The following is a 19,117-nucleotide window of genomic DNA, read 5'->3' on the forward strand; positions in this document are numbered from 1 at the left end:
CAAGGGGGCTGAGAACCCAGCCCCTCTACCATCTCCCTCGGCGCCGTGATGCGCAGAGCGTATAGGCCAGTCACCTGACAGGAGCAGATCTCCTTAAAACACAGGCAGGGCAAGAAGCTATTCCAAAGCCACCCCTAAGGCCCACTAGTCTCTCGTGCATGGATGGCGCTCGCACAAATCAGTGTGAACGAGACGTGATGGCTGGGGGAGGGTCATTTGAACTGGAGCCTAAGGGGGTTAGAGTCCTTTGGAAATTCCAGCAGCAATGAATGAGCAAGGCCCCTATACGGGAACCATGAGATCGGGGTGGAGGAGGGTGAGCTGGGCTGTAATGTGGGGAGGAAGCCATATGGAAATGGACACATCTCCAGCTTGGAGCTCACCCCACAGGTCAGCCGGCCTGCGGGGAGAGTCTGGAACATCCTGTACCTTTCAAGCCCGGCGGCTGGATTCCTTACGCAACCGTCACATTTCTAAGCTGAGCGGAAAACCGTTCCTAGCTGAACAGGGAGGCAGCTCTCCGAGTTGATGTGGGGACCCCGGGGAATGGCCAGCCACTGTCAGCTTCCCCTCGGGGAACCGGCTCGGCTCAGCTGACAGGTTACTGCTGAGGGCCGCCTGCGGGGCTCCTTGCTACGACGTGTTCCTGCCTGGAAGCTGGAGCCAATCACTCACCCACTCACCCTGCAGACCCAGGGCTAAAGAGCCGAATCCCGTGCATCTCACTGGGCCTATACAGGCAGCTCCAGAAGGGCCAAATTCCCTGCTGGTGTGGCTTCACTGCCTTCACGCCAGCAGATGGCTTGGCCCAGAAGTATAGCTATCACTCTCCCAGGCATGTATACAAACACACACAGCATGGCCTTGTGCACGGGTCTCCACCGTGGGGGTCAGAAACGGGTCCAGAGGAGGCAAACCCACCCTCCCTTTCTTTAGGGCTAGATGGGAGCAGAGGGGTCCTGAAACTTTTTTCCGTCATAACATGGAGTCACAGTATGGGAAAGGTTGAGAACCACGGGTCTACTGGTTAGACCTTTAGAGAGGGATTGGGTTCTATTCCTGACCCTCTGTGGGACTTGGGCAAGCGACGGCTTTCTGTGCCTCGCTTTCCCCATCTGTAAAATGGGGATGGTTCTTAGGGAACCCTTCTCAGGAGCTTGGAGAGCCTGAGATGAAAGGTACCATGGAAATGCAGAGAGTTAGAAATGTGATATTTTATGACATGATTATTATTAAATAGAGAAATAAACATGTGAGAGCGCAAGATGAACCCTGTTATCTCGGTATCGTTCCCATTTCTGAGACTGAGAAACAGACACAGAAATATTTAAGTGACTTGTCCAAGGTCACACTGTAAAGTCACTGGAACAGCCAGAAATAAAACCCAGGAGTCCTGGCTCCACACCTCCATGTTCTAAACAAAAGGACTGGATAGCTTTATGCCATGAGACCATCCATTGCCCATGGACCAGGCAGTGGAACAGCAGCAGAGAGAGAGGCAATCTGCTATTATTACCAGTTACGCAAAGAAGCTGGCTAGAACTTTGGTTTGAGGATGCCCTAGCACCATAGGAATTGCCAATCATTGATCAGATCCCGGGTCCACCCAATCCAGTATCCTGTCTCCAACAGTAGCCAGCAGCAGATGCTAGAGAGGAAGGGACAAGAAATCTCACAGCTACAGAATACCCTGGAAGCATTTCTTCCTGACCACTGTCAGTTAGTGGCTGGTTTATGCCCTGAAGCATGAGGGTTTATCTTTAGGATTAATACTGCCACCCATCACCATAGTATCTGAGCGCCTTCCATGTGTAGCCCAAGTAAAAAAAAAATATATCCCTTCTAAATCTCGTTTCCTCTTTTTGTCTAATGTAATTATGAATGCTCTCATTTTCCATACAAATGCCTGGTCCTTTTACAAATCATTCCAGACACTGGAAACTTTCATAAAATCAAGGGGATGGACAAACTCTACCTAACTACACAACTGGCTGGTGGAATCAGCTACCGGAATATCCTCGGCCTTCCTCCACACACGGACAGAGCAGCCTGGTACTTCCCAGGGATCATGCTGCCTTCAATCCAGCAGGCCTCGTGTGAACATCTGCCGTCGACGCATACAGCTTGTGACAGCAAACACACAGCCCCACGGTGAGGCCCCCACGCTTTCAGTGGGGGAACGCTATCCGGCATATCCATATATATATAATCCCAATTAGCAGCCCCACACTCTAGTCTGCTATCACAGCACCGTTTCCCAACTCTTCCGCTGAGCCGACTTCCGTAGCAGTGTGGGATGGCCGGGACTGAGTCATGCAGCGCTACATTCATTCACAGCACAATATCATTATTATTATTATTAACAACAGCGACAACGGTGAGAGCAGAGGCATTGGAGTCACAGCGGGACTCTATTCCCAGCTCTGCTACTGACAGCAAAACCTCAGCCGGGTCACAGTAACGCCGTGCCTCGGTTTCCCCATCTGTAAATGTCGTGCTTTGAGATCCTCGGATGACAAGTGCTATTGAGGGCTTCGTCTTCAGTGAAGGTGACTGCAGGCACAAAGTGCTTGCTGCTGGCCATTTGAGCAATGCAAGTCCCCTATTTTGGGGGGGTTTAAGGCCAGAAAGCCCACTGGGGCAATGGGAGAGGGATCCGAGCTGGACGTTAGGGAGGGGTTTTATAACTGAGCCAGGATAAAGAGGGGGGCTTACGTCAGCAGCAGAGATGCTAAGAAGGGATGTATTACAGGGCTGGAAATAGCATGGGGGGATTTATGCCAGAAATATAAGAAGTTATAGGGGGATTACATAAGAGGGCTAGAGCTTGGGGCACGCGGGCGGCAAACTCAGCTTCGCGCTGGGCCTGATCCTAACCGGAGGGGCTGAGCAGCTGCCACGCCCATTGGTTCCCACGGGACCTGCCAACGCTCAGGATCGGGCCCCATGCAGGTAGAAACAGCAGCTCAGACCAGCCAATGCACACTGGGCTGCTCCCTGGCCCCAAAGCTCTGCCGGGAAGCCAGAGGTTACAGCCGGGCCCCTATCTTCTCCCCAGTGTGGGCGTGCTATGTTCGGGCTAAGCCGAGCCGGCTGCTCGCCTCCATGGCTCCCGTTTGGGGTCCTTGATGTAATTGATCTAACGCCATCAATGATGAATGTCCCGGCTCTCCGAGTCACGGGGGTGGGGGGGATGCTGGCAGCTTGGAAATGGCTGTTTGTACACATGGCTCTAAGCCAACGCTGGGGTTGCCCTGGACTTTGCACACCAGGAGCGTGCCGGGCGGCCGTGCGCCTGCCCCCTGCAGAGCGGTGCAGGAGCAGAGCAAGGTCTCTTGCACCTCCCGTCCCATTGCACAGCCACGCAGCACTAGGCACGGTCTGGCCCGCCGTGTCCTGAAGCCGTCCGTGTCCTCCCTCGAGCACTAAGAAGGCAGGGCGCTGGATTACGGAGCTCTGGGAGGGACCCTGTTGTCTTTCCATCAGTCACTGCTCAGCAGGTCCATCTTGTTGAGCTACTGAGCATGCAATGAATGCTGCATGGTTAGCGAGGGGTTAACCGCGTCGGTAGCATTAATGGGGAGGGGCGCTGGGGGCTCACTTTCCTGTCTCGCCCAGCTAGTCTGGTGGTAACACGCTGCTCTGACTAGCCCCGGCTCTGCCTAAGACATGGGGCAGTCCCCAGTCTTGCAGGGAGGGCGAGCCCTTTAGCTCCCAAACCGACCATGCAACTTGCTATTCACTGGAGTTTGGCCCGTGCTCTGGGTGCATTGGGCTAGCCATCAAGGTAGCCCACGTGCTCCTGCAATTGGATGGAGAAGGGGGTTGAGGAGATAGATCACCCCCTCCCCACCAGCAGAAAAAAAGCAATGAAATATCCGTGCGACAGGCCAGCCGACAACAGGAATCATTAGGGGAATGATCCCCCTCCCACTAAATTCCCCAACAGCACAGAGCCCCTTCCTCCACTCCCCAATTAGTGCCCAGAGCCTCCCTCCCTGCCGTGAAATTGTAAACGATGCTACAAACGACAGCGAGGCTCGCGTCCGACCCTGGTTACGGCACACATGGGCAAGCCGTGTCCACATGGCATTCCTCCCCCAACACAGCCACACGACACCCGTGCTTCTGCTATCGCAGCCACGGCGCTGCCTCACCAGGGTATGCTGCGAAAATCCGGTCAGCAACCCCTTGTGCCTCAGCCGGGCCTAGAGTGCTGGGCAGACATGCCCACAGAGCAGCACCCGCAACGCAGCCAGGGAAGAGCTGGGGAGGACGACTGGGCAGCCCAGGTATCCAGGCCGCAGAGCCACTGCAAAACACAGGGAGATGCCCTTGCAGGGAACACGGCGAGGGTGTGTGGCCTAGTGGTTACAGGCGCAGCACTGGGGATCCAGGTGTCTACACCCAGCTCGGTCGCTGGCCCCCTGTAACCTGGAGCAAGTCACTTCGTTTTGCTGCGCCTCTGTTTTCCCCAGCGGTAGGGAAACTGGTCTGCTTTGTAAGCGTTGTTTGTGTAGCCTCTTCCCAGCCCAGCAGGTGCACTGAGCTATTGTCATTAATGGGCTCTTGTATTTCCTTCTACACGGCAGGTGGCGTGCCAGTCCCGCCCCCTCCCAGGGAGGCTCCGCCCCCTCAGCTGACATCCCCTAGCAGCGGCTCTCCAGGCTGACGGATGGACGACATGCCCCAATACACCAGCGCCGCCCATAAGAACTTCAGCTCCCATAGGGGGCAGGGTGCCATCTGCCGCCCCAAATGCCAACTCCCTGCCCCTCGGGCTCAGTCCTGGCCCAGCATTCGAAATAAATCGCCCTGAGTTTCAGAAGTCCTGAGAACTCTGGAGTTCCCACAGACATCGGGGGACCCGCAGGTGCTCAGCCTCTCTGAAAATCAAGCCCAGAAGGACACGGACGCCTCTGCCCTGGGCCAGAGCTCTCGGAGTAAGGGGCTTCAGCAGCCATTGGCGTGGGGCAGAATAAAGCAACCGGGACGGTCATGACGGAGGCTGGAACTCTGTCCTCGTCTCACAGCTGTGGGGAAGACAGGCCGTCAGACCCCCCTCTCCCGCCTGCATTGCACTTTCCAGCCCAGGAGCAAGGAACCATTTCACACCTTAGCACTGGGGGACGCTGAAGCTCAGAACGGGGAAGTAACTTGCCTGAAGTCATCCAGTGAGTTGGTGCCAAGGTGGAGAATAGAAGCCAGATCCCGACTCCCAGCTCTGTGCTCTGATCCCCCAAAACAGCCCTTTCCAGATCCATGGGGGGGGGGGGGAGAGGAGGAGGGGGACTCTAGCCATGTGCAGGAGACCCAAGGCCAATTTATTTTCATTAAATATGTAGACTAAATAATGAAATTAATAAATTTTCAAGCCGAACATGTATTAATTCTAATGAACAATGCCACATTATTCAGTATTCATTTTTGAAAGTTTATAATAAGTGCTGCTCAGGGGGGAGAGGCGGAGGGAGGGGGGCGCAAGGTGGACGTTTTGCCTAGGGTGCAAAATATCCTTGCACCGGCCCTGGGTCCCCTCAGGACAGAACTAACTGGGGTGGGTGGAGGACTCCCTCAGTATATGGGGTAATGGAAGGTCTCTCCTAGGACCAGGATAATGGAGTCAGGTGGGGGGGCTCCCCCAGGATGTGGGTAGTGGGGGGGGCTCTCCTGGGACAGGGCGAATGGGGTCAGGTGGGGGCTCACCGAGGATATGAGTAATGGGGGAGCTCCCTCAAGACAGGGCTAATGGGGTCAGGTGGAGGGCTCCCCCAGGATATGGGTAGTGGGGGGCTTCCATGGGACAGGGCTAACGGGGTCAGGTGTGGAGGGGGCTCCCTCAGGACAGGGGACCAGGGCTGCAGCCAGGTGAGCTGGGGAGAGCTTCCCTCCCACCCTTGTCCCTCTCCCTTCTCCAAGTGCCGCTAGCAATCACAAGCTGGTGTGCCACGTACGAAAGCCCCGGAGAACAGTCTGCTGGTGCCATGGTAACCGGGCAGCCTCTCAAGCCTGAGCTGTTCCCCAGACTCGATCCAGCCCTGGCACACACAGCTCCCACTGGCCCCGGTGCCCCCGGCGAGGCCCAGCACCGCCAGCAAGCCACCGGCCCTCGCCTCTGCCCATGCCAGTCCGGGAGGGGAGCGAGGCCCGTCTCGAACCTGTCCTCAGAGTTGCTGAATCGCCAGCATTATGCACCTCGGCGGGTGCTCGTCCAGACGACACGGGGGGGCTCCGAGCGCACCCGGAGGATGCGACGTCGGTAGATGGCAGGAGTGCAGGGAACACCTGCTCCTCGCCCCTCACGCCGGGCCTACCCGGCTTCACTCCAGCAGCTGTGAGAACCAGAGGGGCACAGAGTTTAAGGCCAGACGGAGCCCCCAGAGAATCTAGTTTGACCCCGGGTCTAGCACAGTCCACCACCCCCACCCGCCGAAGGGAGACCAAGTATCACAGCCCCCAGGAGACTCGAGTATTACGTGCCACAGGCAGAGAATAGGACAGGCCCAGGGCAGCAGTGCCTGAGGCTCCCGCAATGACAGGGAATTAAGTGAGAGAACCAGAGAATCCCAGCAAGTCACCCCCCACCCCACCCCCCACTACGGAGGAAGGCGAACCCCCCCTCACCCCCCAGTCACTGTCAATCTGACTTGGGGAACCCACATGGCGACCAGTTAGACCCTGAGCACGTGAGCAAGAATCAGCCAGCCAAGCCCTCCCACCCAACGTCCCCTCTCCAGCCATGGCCATTCCTGATGCTTCAGAGAAACCCCCAAACCAGAATACACTGGGGCAGGGGGATCCCTGCCAGGAGCTGGTTAAAGCCACGACGCATGCGATTTAGGAACGCAAGACACACAGGAAGTGAGCCCCAGAGCTGCTGCCTCCTACCTTCACAGGCAAACCCGTTACACAATCACACAGCTCTCTCTTAAAACAAATCCGGTTCTCTCCCCCACAACGCCTACGGAGCAGCACTTCCAGAACCTCGCCCCTCCGGTGGTTAGAAACCTTCTTCTAAGTTCCAGCCTTTGAATCATGCCGGGGCGCATGGCTCAGCTCCTACCCATAGTGTCACAAGGTGCCTTTTGCCAGACACTAGCCATTCACCCGCACAGCCCTGGGTTCCAGCGGCTACATGGGGATCGCAGGCTGGCAGCTCTCAGTCCAATCCGTTTGTGCATCTTGCCAAATCACTGTGCTACGAAGCCTGACTCAGCGTAACTAGGAATCTCTGCTCCACAGATGCCAGGAAGGGAATAGTGGGGCGGGAGGAGGGACAGGCTAGAGGGGCACAGGCAGAGCTGGGGAAAGGCCAGGGATGGAGTTTGTTGGGTTTAGCGTCCGAGTGATGGGTGGTATACAGCAGATGACCTGGATGATCTGGCCTTAAATGCTATGGACTCACGGGGGGCTACAGGACAGACAGGCATGAGCACAGCTGTGTTTGGGGGGTGCTGAAAGTCCAAACGGGGGCATTATGGCAGAGCTGTGGAGAACGGGGCAGTGCTACGGGCCAGGTATGAACTGTGTCGACAGAGCTGGAACGGAGGGGCCTGGCATACCACAGAATGTTTCCCCCAGATTCCTTCGCCCACCTCTCTCCGCCTGGGGCCATGGGCCATGCGTGCATGGAGTCCCCTCCTCTCCCGGTGTGCTTTGCCTCTCTCCCAGCCAGCCCGAGGATAAGCCAAGTGCCAAAGAAGGGACAGGAAATGGTAAATGATCCTGTGCAAACAAAACCCCCTCAGCTTCTTCCTGGGAAGTTGCCTTTTCCTTGCCTGGAGGAACTGAGAGGTGGCTGTTGAAGCGAACTAGGGACAGATTCTGCAAGGCTCCTTTGACTTGAGGGGTGACATGCAGATTTACCCCAGCTGAGCAGCTCATCCTTGCTCTCCTAACGTGGTCCCGAACGGCCAGACGCAGCCAGCACTAGCAGCAGGCAATCTCCCCAGCACTGGAATCAAGGACTTCACAGCGAGCGCGTGCGTTGGTCGAGTCTCTCCTGAGCGCTAAACACCACAAGTGGGCACTGTCCTTACTGCAGAATCTTTCCGTGGTCTCCCAGCCCATCTTCACGTCCTGCAGTGACAACTCTCTCCAGAGCGCCTGGGACGTCAAACACTCTACGCACCCCGGTTGTTACTGGACATGGCAAAATGACTGGCCCTTGCACTCAAAGCTGTCAGTATGAACGGCTTCTTCTACCCCTCCTCCCCATAGTGACCGTCTGGAACCAGCCCTGTGTACCCACGTGCCATCAGCCATGTGAACGCACCACTACTGTAACTGGGCAAACATGTGCCAGACCAGAGGAACCTCCCATCCCAAAGGCCTCGCTGAGCGTTCTCACCAGCTCAGTTTAAACCCAGACTTCAGTTCCAATCCACAAGAACCTTCTTGGTAATACAACCACGGTGGCAATGTCTACCTTTAAAACGATGCAGCACAGACACCCCCACCACCACCACCACCACGAGGGCTTCTCCTGCTGCTGTACTTAATCATAGAATCCTAGAATATCAAGGTTGGAAGGGACCTCAGGAGGTCATCTAGTCCAACCCCCTGCTCAAAGCAGGACCAATTCCCAACTAAATCATCCCAGCCAGGGCTTTGTCAAGCCGGGCCTTAAAAACCTCTAAGGAAGGAGATTCCACCACCTCCCTAGGGAACCCATTCCAGTGCTTCACCACCCTCCTAGTGAAAAAGTGTTTCCTAATATCCAACCTAAACCTCCCCCTCTGCAACTTGAGACCATTACTCCTTGTTCTGTCATCTGCCACCACTGAGAACAACCAAGCTCCGTCCTCTTTGGAACCCCACTTCAGGTAACAAATCCCCCCTCACTCTTCTCTTCTGCAGACTAAATCCACCTCCCCGAAAGGCAGCAGAATTCTTCTGTCGACCTAGCACTGTCCACACTGGGGGTTAGGTCAGAACAGCTCCGTCTGTCAGGCTGTGGATTTTTCACACCCCTGAGGGACACAGCTATGCCAAAGTAGGTTCCCAGAGGAGACCAGCCCTGAGCTTAACAGAATAGCCATGGGGCAATTCCTTTGACGAACACAGCAGCTCCTCAAGTACTGGACTAACGCCTCACGCCGGTTCTTGGGCACACACAAGAACATGCACATGCATGTGATGAACACACTCTTGACACACCTGCCTGTGGTGTGCGCACACAGACATGGACCTATAGATGCACGTGGTCTACATACACACATGCTCACATGCAAGTAATACCCCTCTCGTGCCTCCCCCAGAAGAAGGATGTGAACATTAGCAACGCACCAGGGAGACGCATTGTGGTGTAGAAGTGCTATGTATTATTGGGCCAGTGGCAGAGAGGGCCAGCAACTCTGGCTGGGAGCACGCAGCTCCTCTGAGCTCAGGTCCTTGACTTGTTCCATTGTTTGCCCTCAGGCCCCAGTGCAGACAAGCCCTGGGAAATGCCTGGCTGGCCAGACATTGCAGCGGCAGCCCAGCGTGACGGGGGAACCGTTCCCCCGCTAAGTCAGGGTGAAACCCACTGTGCCCGGGCCTCACTTCAGAGCAACGCTGACAACCGGCAAAGGCAGCTGCTTCCTGGGGATGGTAATTCCACTGAACTGGGATGCTGGGCCCCAGGGAGCCGCGTCAGGGGTATCTGAAGGCTGCAGAGGTTGTGGGAGGGAACATAGACCCTTTCACCTCTAGGTCAATCACTCAAATCCAGGGCAGGTCAGCAATGACCACAAGGCCACGTGAGTGGTTGGCAGCTATTCAGTAGCCTCTGTGAATGAGGCGGGGGGGGGGTCTCCGGTGGCAGAATCTGTCTCTGCTATTGGTCCCCTTTCAAGGGGTGACTAGACCCCCAACAAGAAGCTACCTTCTTGGCATGGTGGCGGAACTGCTGCCTAGCTACTTAGAGCGTCCCTCAGCCCCGTAGCACCTTCCAGCCGTTAGCGTCTTTATCCTCGCCGCAGGCACGGCTATTAACCCCATTTCACAGATGGGGAACTGAGGCCCTCGGTGACTTACTCAGGGTCGGACAGAGAGTTTGTGTCACAGCAGGAAGCAAACCCGGGTCTAGCGGAGGGCCGGGCTAGCGCTTTAACCACTGGACCTTTCTTCCTCCCCCTGCACAGCGTCACTGCTGTTCCTGCCCTTGCTGGGCCTGTTCTGTGGCCAAGAGGCCTTCAGTCTCCAGGGCCGGCCAGCGAGCGCCCATCCGCCACGCTTCATTCCCATGTTGTGTTAAAGGAAGCTCTGCCCCAGGGAGCTAACCCCCTCCCGCCTGGGGGATTTCCGAGCTCGGCAGCAGGGGATCAGAGCACACGGACGTGCAAGCAAACAGACCCCCAGCCCGGCACTCGCGTACCACAGGGGCAGAAGAGACATTGCTGCAGTAAATTCCACCCGCTGGCGAAAAGACCGTGCTGATGAGCTGGGGCTGGGAGGAATAACCTCACGGGGTCCCTTGCAGCCCAGCATTTCTATCAAATCTGTGATGATTGCTCTCCCTCTGTCAACTTTCTGGGTTTTCCTCTGACAAGTGACAACTCCTTGTCAGGATGAGCTCGGCCCGGGGGTCTGCGTCAGAACAGGCTTGGGGCTGAACCCTCCCCCCCCCCAGCAAAACGCTCCCCCCCCCCAGAGGCGGCTCCCACCCTCTGCCTGCACCTCCCATTGATTACAGTTACGTAAGAGAGGCGGCTATTCCTGGGCTGATGCCATTATATAACTTTACATGCCACCTGTCAAGAGGGGAGGGATGGGATGGGATATGCGAGTGGGGGCAGGGAACCCTGGTCCGTACCATCGCATGTCCTGTAATGATCTCCACGGCTGTCACACGCAGCCTGGCCAGCTGCCAAGCCCGACATGGGTTTAGAATGGCAGCCGACTACAGCAAAGTTCTGCCAAGAGCAGGAACACCTGAGCCCCAAAGAAGAGGTGGAGGATGGGCTAGTGGTTAGGGCACCTCAGTTCACCATCTGTAAAATGGGGATAACATCACTACCCTACCCCTGGGGTGTTGGCAGCATCGATACATTAAATGCGGTGAGCTGCTCAGATGCTGTGGCGATGAAGGCCAGATACCCACCTTAGATTATCCTTCCAATTAAACAGGAGAGCGCTCCTAACCCCGCAGCCTTTGACACACATGGTTTATAGTCAGGTTTTTATTTGGAGGTTTGGACAGCACATGGGGGATGCTTTCCTGAATGACTTGTTGTGGAAAAATTGGAAAGAGTCCAGCGGAGGGCAACAAAAATGATTAGGGGTCTGGAGCACATGACTTATGAGGAGAGGCTGAGAGAACTGGGATTGTTTAGTCTCCAGAAGAGAAGAATGAGGGGGGATTTGATAGCAGCCTTCAACTACCTGAAGGGGGGTTCCAAAGAGGATGGAGCTCGGCTGTTCTCAGTGGTGGCAGATGACAGAACAAGGAGCAATGGTCTCAAGTTGCGGTGGGGGAGGTCCAGGTTGGATATCAGGAAAAACTATTTCACTAGGAGGGTGGTGAAACACTGGAATGCGTTACCTAGGGAGGTGGTGGAGTCTCCTTCCTTGGAGGTTTTTAAGGCCCGGCTTGACAAAGCCCTGGCTGGGATGATTTAGCTGGGAATTGGTCCTGCTTTGAGCAGGGGGTTGGACTAGATGACCTCTTGAGGTCCCTTCCAACTCTGATATTCTATGATTCTATGATTCTATGAATCTGCCTATCAGGGCAGCCTGGAAAGTGCGTAAGGGCGGCCCTGAACTGGGGGTCAAGCAAGGAACTTCAGAGACCCCCCTGTGCGCAGTAGCACAATGCTGCTGGGGTAGTGAGCATTGGAGCAGGGATAGAGCAGAAGGCGAGGAGTTAAAAGGCTCTGACTTGTTGATTCCAAGGCCAGGCGGGACCACTGCGGTCATCTAGTCTGACCTCCTGTATAACCCAGGCCCGAGAATGGCCCTACGAGAATTCCCGTCAACTAGAGCAGCCATGTTAGAGAAACACCTGGATTTAACAGTTGCCAGTGACGGAGAATCCACCCCCACCCTTGGCGATTTGTTCCATTGGTTAACTGAGATGGTGGCCTCGAGGATCACATGAAAGAAATGGCATCTCCTTGCCTTTGGTCAGAGTGGTGGGTGCTCAGTGCTTCTGAAAATCAGGCTCTCGCGGTCTCAAGTTGGGCACCCAAAAAATGGAGACTCCCCCTTAATGGTCACCTTTGAAAATATTGCATTAATGCCCCCTGTGCCTCAGTTTCCCCGTCAGTACACTCTGGACTGTAACGTTTGCACACCTACCTCGCGGAGAGGCCTAGCTGATGTCTAAGAGGGGTTTTGAAAATAAATCCATGTATAAATGCTATACCTTATCATTCTCCTCTTAAATCCAAGACCCCCTTGTGCCTGGTAATAACACCCTCTTGCACAGTTTGTAGTTTATGGGGGGTAGTATGGGCTTGTGGTTAGTGCAGGGGCTGGCTTCTATTCCTGACCCATTGTGGGACATGGGGCAAGCCATATGTCAGGAACCTATCAGTCAGTACTACCCCCCTTATCAAGCCATCAACCCCTATCTGCCAGTGCTAGTGGCCTCAATTACCTACCTAGGCACTTCTCCTCCAAGTCGCTCATACTGTCCCGTGCCACCCTCCTCACGCATGGCAACGGCTCCTGTTTATACTCAGAAGGCCCCTTAAAACCCACCTCTGCCATGTGCCTCCGCCTCACTCCCATTTGGCCCAGGGTATGCAAGTGGTGAGCCAGGACTTCTGCTTTCCTGCTAAGCTCAGTTGGATTTATGGGTCTCATCTTCTCAACCCACCCTCAGCCCATTCGTCTGTTTCGGCCACCGGCCACGCCTTGGCTGACATGAAGGGTGCGAGCCATCGGGGTCATGGGACTGGCTGCTCTGTCATTTGTCTGGACAGCACCTAGCACAAAGGGGCCCCGGGTCTTGGGTTGGGGGTTCTAGATGCTACCGCAAATACAAATCAGAAACAGCAATAACTGACTGCTAAGCCACACTCCCATCCACCCAGCTAACTTCTTTTAAAACCCACTGCTGCCAAATATCAAACCATCAACCATGGCCCCTACCTCTATGGCGCACACACAGAATCAAAACTAATACGCTTCTCCCAGCTGAGAACAGATGCGGGGGGGAAGAGAGAAGCAGGGGCGTTTGGGCCTGAAAGGTGCTAAGCGAGGCCATGTCACGGGGTGAGAGCAAAACCAGGCCTGTTACTCCCCCCGTGAAAGTACAGGCCCGAGGGGGCTGGTGGTGGTCAGGAATCAGTATTTGCCCCATGGAATAGGAGGACAAGGGAACTATGTTACTGCCCAGCTTAAAAGGGGAGCTACTCTCCCACTTTCCAGAAAACAAGAAAGAGGAAGCGTTGCCTTCAATGTAAAGGCAGCAAATTCAAAAGCAGTAAGAAGGAAAAAGCTCCTTCACCCTCTGATTAACCTGTGCAGCTCCCAGGGTGCTGCAGAGGCAAACGGAGCACTGTGTCCAGGAGGTGATCGCGCTATGCTCCGTGAGCCAGGAGAGCAGACTACACAGACCACTGCTGTCTTCCCCTCTGGAAAGAAGCAGAGTACATTCACAGGTTTCAAGGGACCATTGCGATCATTTCATCTCACCTCCTGCATCGGGCAGGCCAGGACGGCTCTGACTAGAGGGGTCAGGGATCTGCTCCAATCCGGCACGAGGCAGGACACGGGACTAGATCAACATGGTTATGGGCTGGCAAAAGGCAGGACACCAAACAAAAGATGGATCATTCATCTGGTCCAGTCCAGCAGGAGGCACATTATGGCACTAGACAGACAGTGATATGGTCCAGTGGCAGCTCAGATGGTCACTGATCATAGATTTTAACACTAGAAGGGACTACTCTGGTCATGGAGTCTGACCTGCGCAGCCCCGGCCAGAGCTCGTCAGCCACTGAGCCCGGTAATGTGCGGCGTCTCTTTCTGAAAAGCAGTCTGTCTGGAACTCTGCCGCTTCTCCCGTGACACAGAGAGGAAACGCACAAGAGGAAATGTCCTTTTAAGGACAGGCAGATCGGTGTAAACTTTGCTTTAAAAAGCCCCACGGTCTCTCCCTCGCAGTCACAACCACCGGAAATAAGCCCCATTCGGAAGCCATGGAGGTCGTTCCGGCTAGTCACACAGGGACGCGGAAGAAATCTCCAAGACGTTGCTTCTGTCCATAGATTCCGAGCATGTCCAGCCACCCTCTGGCCAGAGATAAGAGCGTCTGCCTGGAAGTCCTGGACTTACAAGGGCACACGGCTTTCTCTAGGGGAATAGAGTTCTCAGTTGCACCCTCCTCAGTGGAAGAGCCATCTGGGGGAGCGGTTGATCCAGTGGCTTATCTGGGAAGGGGAAGCGTTTTCCCTTAGGAGACCGAGGGGCATGCATAAGACTCTCCCGTCTCTGGCTAGGGATGCTCTGAGTCTATGGAAAGAAACATCTTGCGTTTTTCCTCTGCCTCCTTCACCGCTAGCTCAGCGGATCCCCTGCCACTCCGGGGAACTTCCTTGGGCTCCCAGCTGCAAGGCGGAGTGGAAGGGTCGTTCAAAGCAGGTGCTGGCAGTGAGATCGTGGGAGAGTGAGGGAGGGTGTGCATACGTGTCAAGGTGCGCACATATGTACGTTGTCTGCATGTGTGAGACAGGTCATGTGATTATGAAGGGTGGAAACGTGCAGCCCAGAACAAGGGGAAACATGCAGATTACAACCCCTGGGATCACTGGGGGGGTTAGGGCCCTGGGCACACACAACAGTCAGGGCTCAGGAGAAGCTGGAGGACACACACACACACACATTCAGATGCCAAGGGACTCCTGTTGCAAGAACACACCCAAAGGGAAGGCTGGATGGCACGCAGAGGAGCCCTCCGGCCAGCTGGGGCTCGGGCACTAGTTACGTATAAGCCAGTCAAGCAGCACAGCGTGGGGCTTCAGGCGGCTGGCGAAGGTGTTCTGGTGCATTTCAAAGCCCTAGCCTCAGCAGTCCATGCAAAAGCCAAGCACAGGACAGGTCTGGATCTCACTATGTCAGACGTGGGACCCTGCCAAGGAGCAATCTTCTAAAGCAGGGGTAGGCAACCTCTGGCACGTGTGCCGAAGGCGGCACACGAGCTGATTTTCAGTGGCACTCACGCTGCCCGGGTCCTGGCCACCGGTCCGGGGGGCTCTGCATTTTAACTTAATTTTAAATGAAGCTTCTTAAACATTTTAAAAACCTTATTTACTTTACATACAACAATAATTTAGTTCTATATTATAGACTTATAGAAAGAGACCTTCTAAAAACGTTAAAATGTATGACTGGCACGCGAAACCCTAAATTAGCGTGAATAAATGAAGACTCGGCACACCACTTCTGACAGGTTGCTGACCCCTGTTCTAAAGCAAGGAGAGGAAAACCTACATCTCAGAACGTGTGTGTGTGTGTGTGTGTGTGTGTGTGTGTGTGTGTGTGTTTACATTATATATCTACATACATATACCACACACATGCACAGTTCTAACACTCATTCCCCAAACAGTGGCATACACATATCTGTACTGTATTTCTACTGTATCCACTGTATTGTTACTGCATGACTAAAGGTTGCCATGGTCTATGTGTCTCGATATATTTGCAGGATAATCTCTAACTATTCCTCACTTACGTAAACCGTTCTGCGGTAGCTGTCTCAAAGCCCAACTCTGTAAACCCAAAACACCCAGACCACGTTATTTTAAAGAGAAACCATTCGCTGTGCAAATAAAAAAAACAACAACAAACAAAGTCAAACTGCAATCCAAAATTTCCTAGGAAAATGTCAGGCCCCTCCCTGCTCCAGGATGAATTAATTAATGAAAGATCACACGCCAACCTGAAATTTGCTAAACTTCCTCTTAGCCACCCCCACTGCTCCAGCCCTCCCACCAGCTAAACTGGAGAGCAGCACACAAAGGCAATTAGAAGAGTCCAATTCCCCAGCTCCAAGGAGACCGAAGTGCAAGACACTGCTGAGAAGGCAGCGGGCCCCTCTTACCTGCATCCCCCTGCCCCCCACTACTCCTCGCCCGTCCCTCTTGGTTTTTAGAAGAGCTGCTGGCATTGCTCTAAACTCTTTTACTGGGTGAGAGAATCACATTCCAGATTAAAAAAAAAAATTCCCGAGCAACATGCTCCTCTGAAGCTGCTGGGGTTTAAACAACACCTAGGGTGAGTGGGGACTATTAGGACTGAACCCAGGGGTACAGTCTTGGCTTAGCAACCTTTCTCTTCCTTAGCAGGGAATGACCTGGTCCCCTGAGCCATTCCATCCCTGCCCACAGGCAACCTTGCTTTCTTTGCTTTCTTTCAAGGAGAAGAGCTGGATGTCCTTCTCTCCCGGCCACGCTGCAAAGGGGAGCCGTAAAACTGCTGTAGTTAGAAATTGGAGAGTCTCTCTCCGGAGCGTGCACCTCTCCCGGCTGGTATCTCAGCCTTTTTCCAGCAGCAAAGGTGATCTATGCCCCTCTGGACCCAGCAGACCTCGGCAGCCTCAACCCAACCCATGGGTGTAATGAAAGACCCGCAAACCCACGTGCAGGCGAAGTATTGTTAATCCGAATGCCTGGCCCCCTTCCCCCAGGACTCCTCAGAGACAGAACAACGGCCTCCTCCCCCTGCCCCACCTACACCGACTGCTCCGTCAGAAAGAGAAAAAAAAAACCCATGCCCTTACAAATACACAACAGATGGGATCACAGCCAAAATACATCTCCCTCCCCCCAGCCACCACCATGGCTCTGCTCCAACAAGGCTTTTGCAGCATCCATCCCCACGCGCCCCCCTGCTCCATCCAGGCCAGCCAGCGGGCCCTGCCCGCCTTACCTCGCCGGAGACTCCTGCGTGGCTGGCTTGTGCTTTGCAGGCTGGCTGTGTCCCTGCCAGCCTCTGCTGCTGGGTTTGTGCTCGTCTCTCTTCTCCTGCTGTCCTTCCTCCCGGATCCCCCTCGATCCCTCTCCCTCCTTCCCACCCTACCCCCTGTAGGGCTCTCCCCAGCCTCCCCACCCCTCTTCCCAGCACCTGTCCCTGAATCCCTTTTGCAGCCTGTGCTCAATGCAATGCTGAAATGCTGGACAGCTCAGCACCACTGAGCAGGCCTCCCGTCCTCACGCAAGAAAGTCGCCTGCTCACTACATCCTCTGCCACAGGGCCACCTGGAGCCCAGGAGGGGCTGATGCAGCAAAACAGGATTCCTCCCCTCCCCCCCCGCACACACACACACACACACACACACACACACACACACAGACACACAGACACACAGATCCGTTTTTGCAAAAAGCAACAGAGGGTCCAGTGGCACCTTTAAGACTAACAGAAGTATTGGGAGCATAAGCTTTCGTGGGTAAGAACCTCACTGACTTGCATCTGAAGAAGTGAGGTTCTTACCCACGAAAGCTTACGCTCCCAATACTTCTGTTAGTCTTAAAGGTGCCACAGGACCCTCTGTTGCTTTTTACAGATTCAGACTAACACGGCTACCCCTCTGGTTTTTGCAAAGCAGGTCACTGGCTGCACCTGACTTTGCAGGAAAACTGCTGCGCGGTGGGAGTTTTAGGGCAGAAAAGCGAGATCGAGGGAAAAGAAGACCCTAGAATGGAAATGAGAGCGAGCGGTTTCCAGAGGCGGAGGCTTTTATGGGACAGCGCCACAAATCGGCCCCCGGCTGGCAACCCAAATGAAGAGATCCCACTAAATGCCCACCGGCTCCAAGGGAGAAATGGGGTGCAAAATGTTTTTCAGGGCCAACCCAAGCTAACGACATGCTATAACAATGGTGCAGGTGCGACGCAGCAGGGAGTGGGGAGTACTGACCTGGGAATGTTGCAGGGGAGTTTTACTGGGACTGGGTGTGGGGATGGGAGACTTTCCTTGAGGGACGATACCTGAGCATGTAACATGAGAGCCCGGGAGGGGGGGTTGGGGCCAGGTGACACCTTCTGCCCGGGAAACTGGACAAAGGCTGGAGGGGGTTTCAATTTTGGAGCTGGCTGGGGAAACTGAGGGAACCCCAGAACTGGGGGTCTAAGCTTCCTGCCCCCCAGAAGGACTTGACTGAGGGGTCCTGGTTGTACCTACAAGCTCTGTTTGGGGCCATGTTCCTGTCGTCCAATAAATCTTCCGTTTTACTGAGAGTCCCAGTGAAACGCAGGAAGTGAGGGTGCAGGGCCCTGACTCCCCCACACTCCGTGACAGCAGGGCCTTGGGGGAGCAGCAGACAGTGCTGTATTTTGTCTGCAAGTGGTTGCAGGTTTGAATCCTGATTTAGCAGTTGCAGAAGAGACACAGATCCTGGTATTTAGGAGGTTAACAACTCTCCGGGCAGGGACCATCTCTTTGTTCAGTGTTTGTATAGCACCTACCCAGTGGGGGTCCTGTGCCGGACTGGGGTCCCTAGGGGCTACTTAGACAAATAATAAATATACTACTACTTTGCACTTCCCTGCCATAGCGCCTTTCATCTGAGGATCTCAAAGCACTTCACAGAACAAAGCCACCGGCGTGGTAAGGAAAACACTGTTGCCCTCATTCATAGAGGAGGAAATGGAGGCACCTCCGATTTGCACAAGGCCTTTTTTAAAGCCTTTTTTTGGATTTAGATTATAAGCTGCTCAGGGCAGGAATCATTTCTGTATCGCACCCAGTCCGATGGGTCTCTGGTCTATGATGGTGCTACCACAATAGAAATAAACATTTAAAAAAACACTGTCACTTGGCTCGTCGGTGGCAGTGCTGGAGTGGAACCCAGGCATCCAGAGAAGAGCGAGGCGTGAGGATGGGGTTTTGCCTGCTTCTGGTCACAAACTGATTAACATTTCCCAGCAGCCACTGGTTATTTGAAATGATTTGCTCCATCATTCCTGTGAACAACTCCCAGTTGGTAGCTTGTTTGTGAGCAGCGAGCTGCAAGCGTGCAAACTCTCAGCTGTTTGGCTGGCACCTGCCGGTCTGGTGGCACGTCTCTGTTCCCTGCTACGAAAGCTCACAACTGCAAGCCCATAATTCACTTTTCCACAAGCAGTCTCTAGTCCCTTCAGATTGGTTATTTCCAAACCATCCCTCCCAGTAAATTCACTGGGCC

General features: G+C 54.5%; 1 protein-coding gene across 1 annotated transcript in view; it reads right to left on the bottom strand.

Annotated features, from left to right (window-relative positions):
• SRRM3 (serine/arginine repetitive matrix 3) overlaps positions 1–17,175 on the bottom strand; it is a 180,365-nt gene extending 163,190 nt beyond the window's left edge. The window contains exon 1 of the mRNA XM_005284437.4: positions 16,861–17,175. The gene's annotated coding sequence lies outside the window, so the exon portion shown is untranslated. The remainder of the gene's footprint in view (positions 1–16,860) is intronic.
• Positions 17,176–19,117: the final 1,942 nt, after the last annotated feature.

Source organism: Chrysemys picta, chromosome 19 (genome assembly GCF_011386835.1).
Source record: "Chrysemys picta bellii isolate R12L10 chromosome 19, ASM1138683v2, whole genome shotgun sequence".
Lineage (NCBI taxonomy): Eukaryota > Metazoa > Chordata > Testudines > Emydidae > Chrysemys > Chrysemys picta.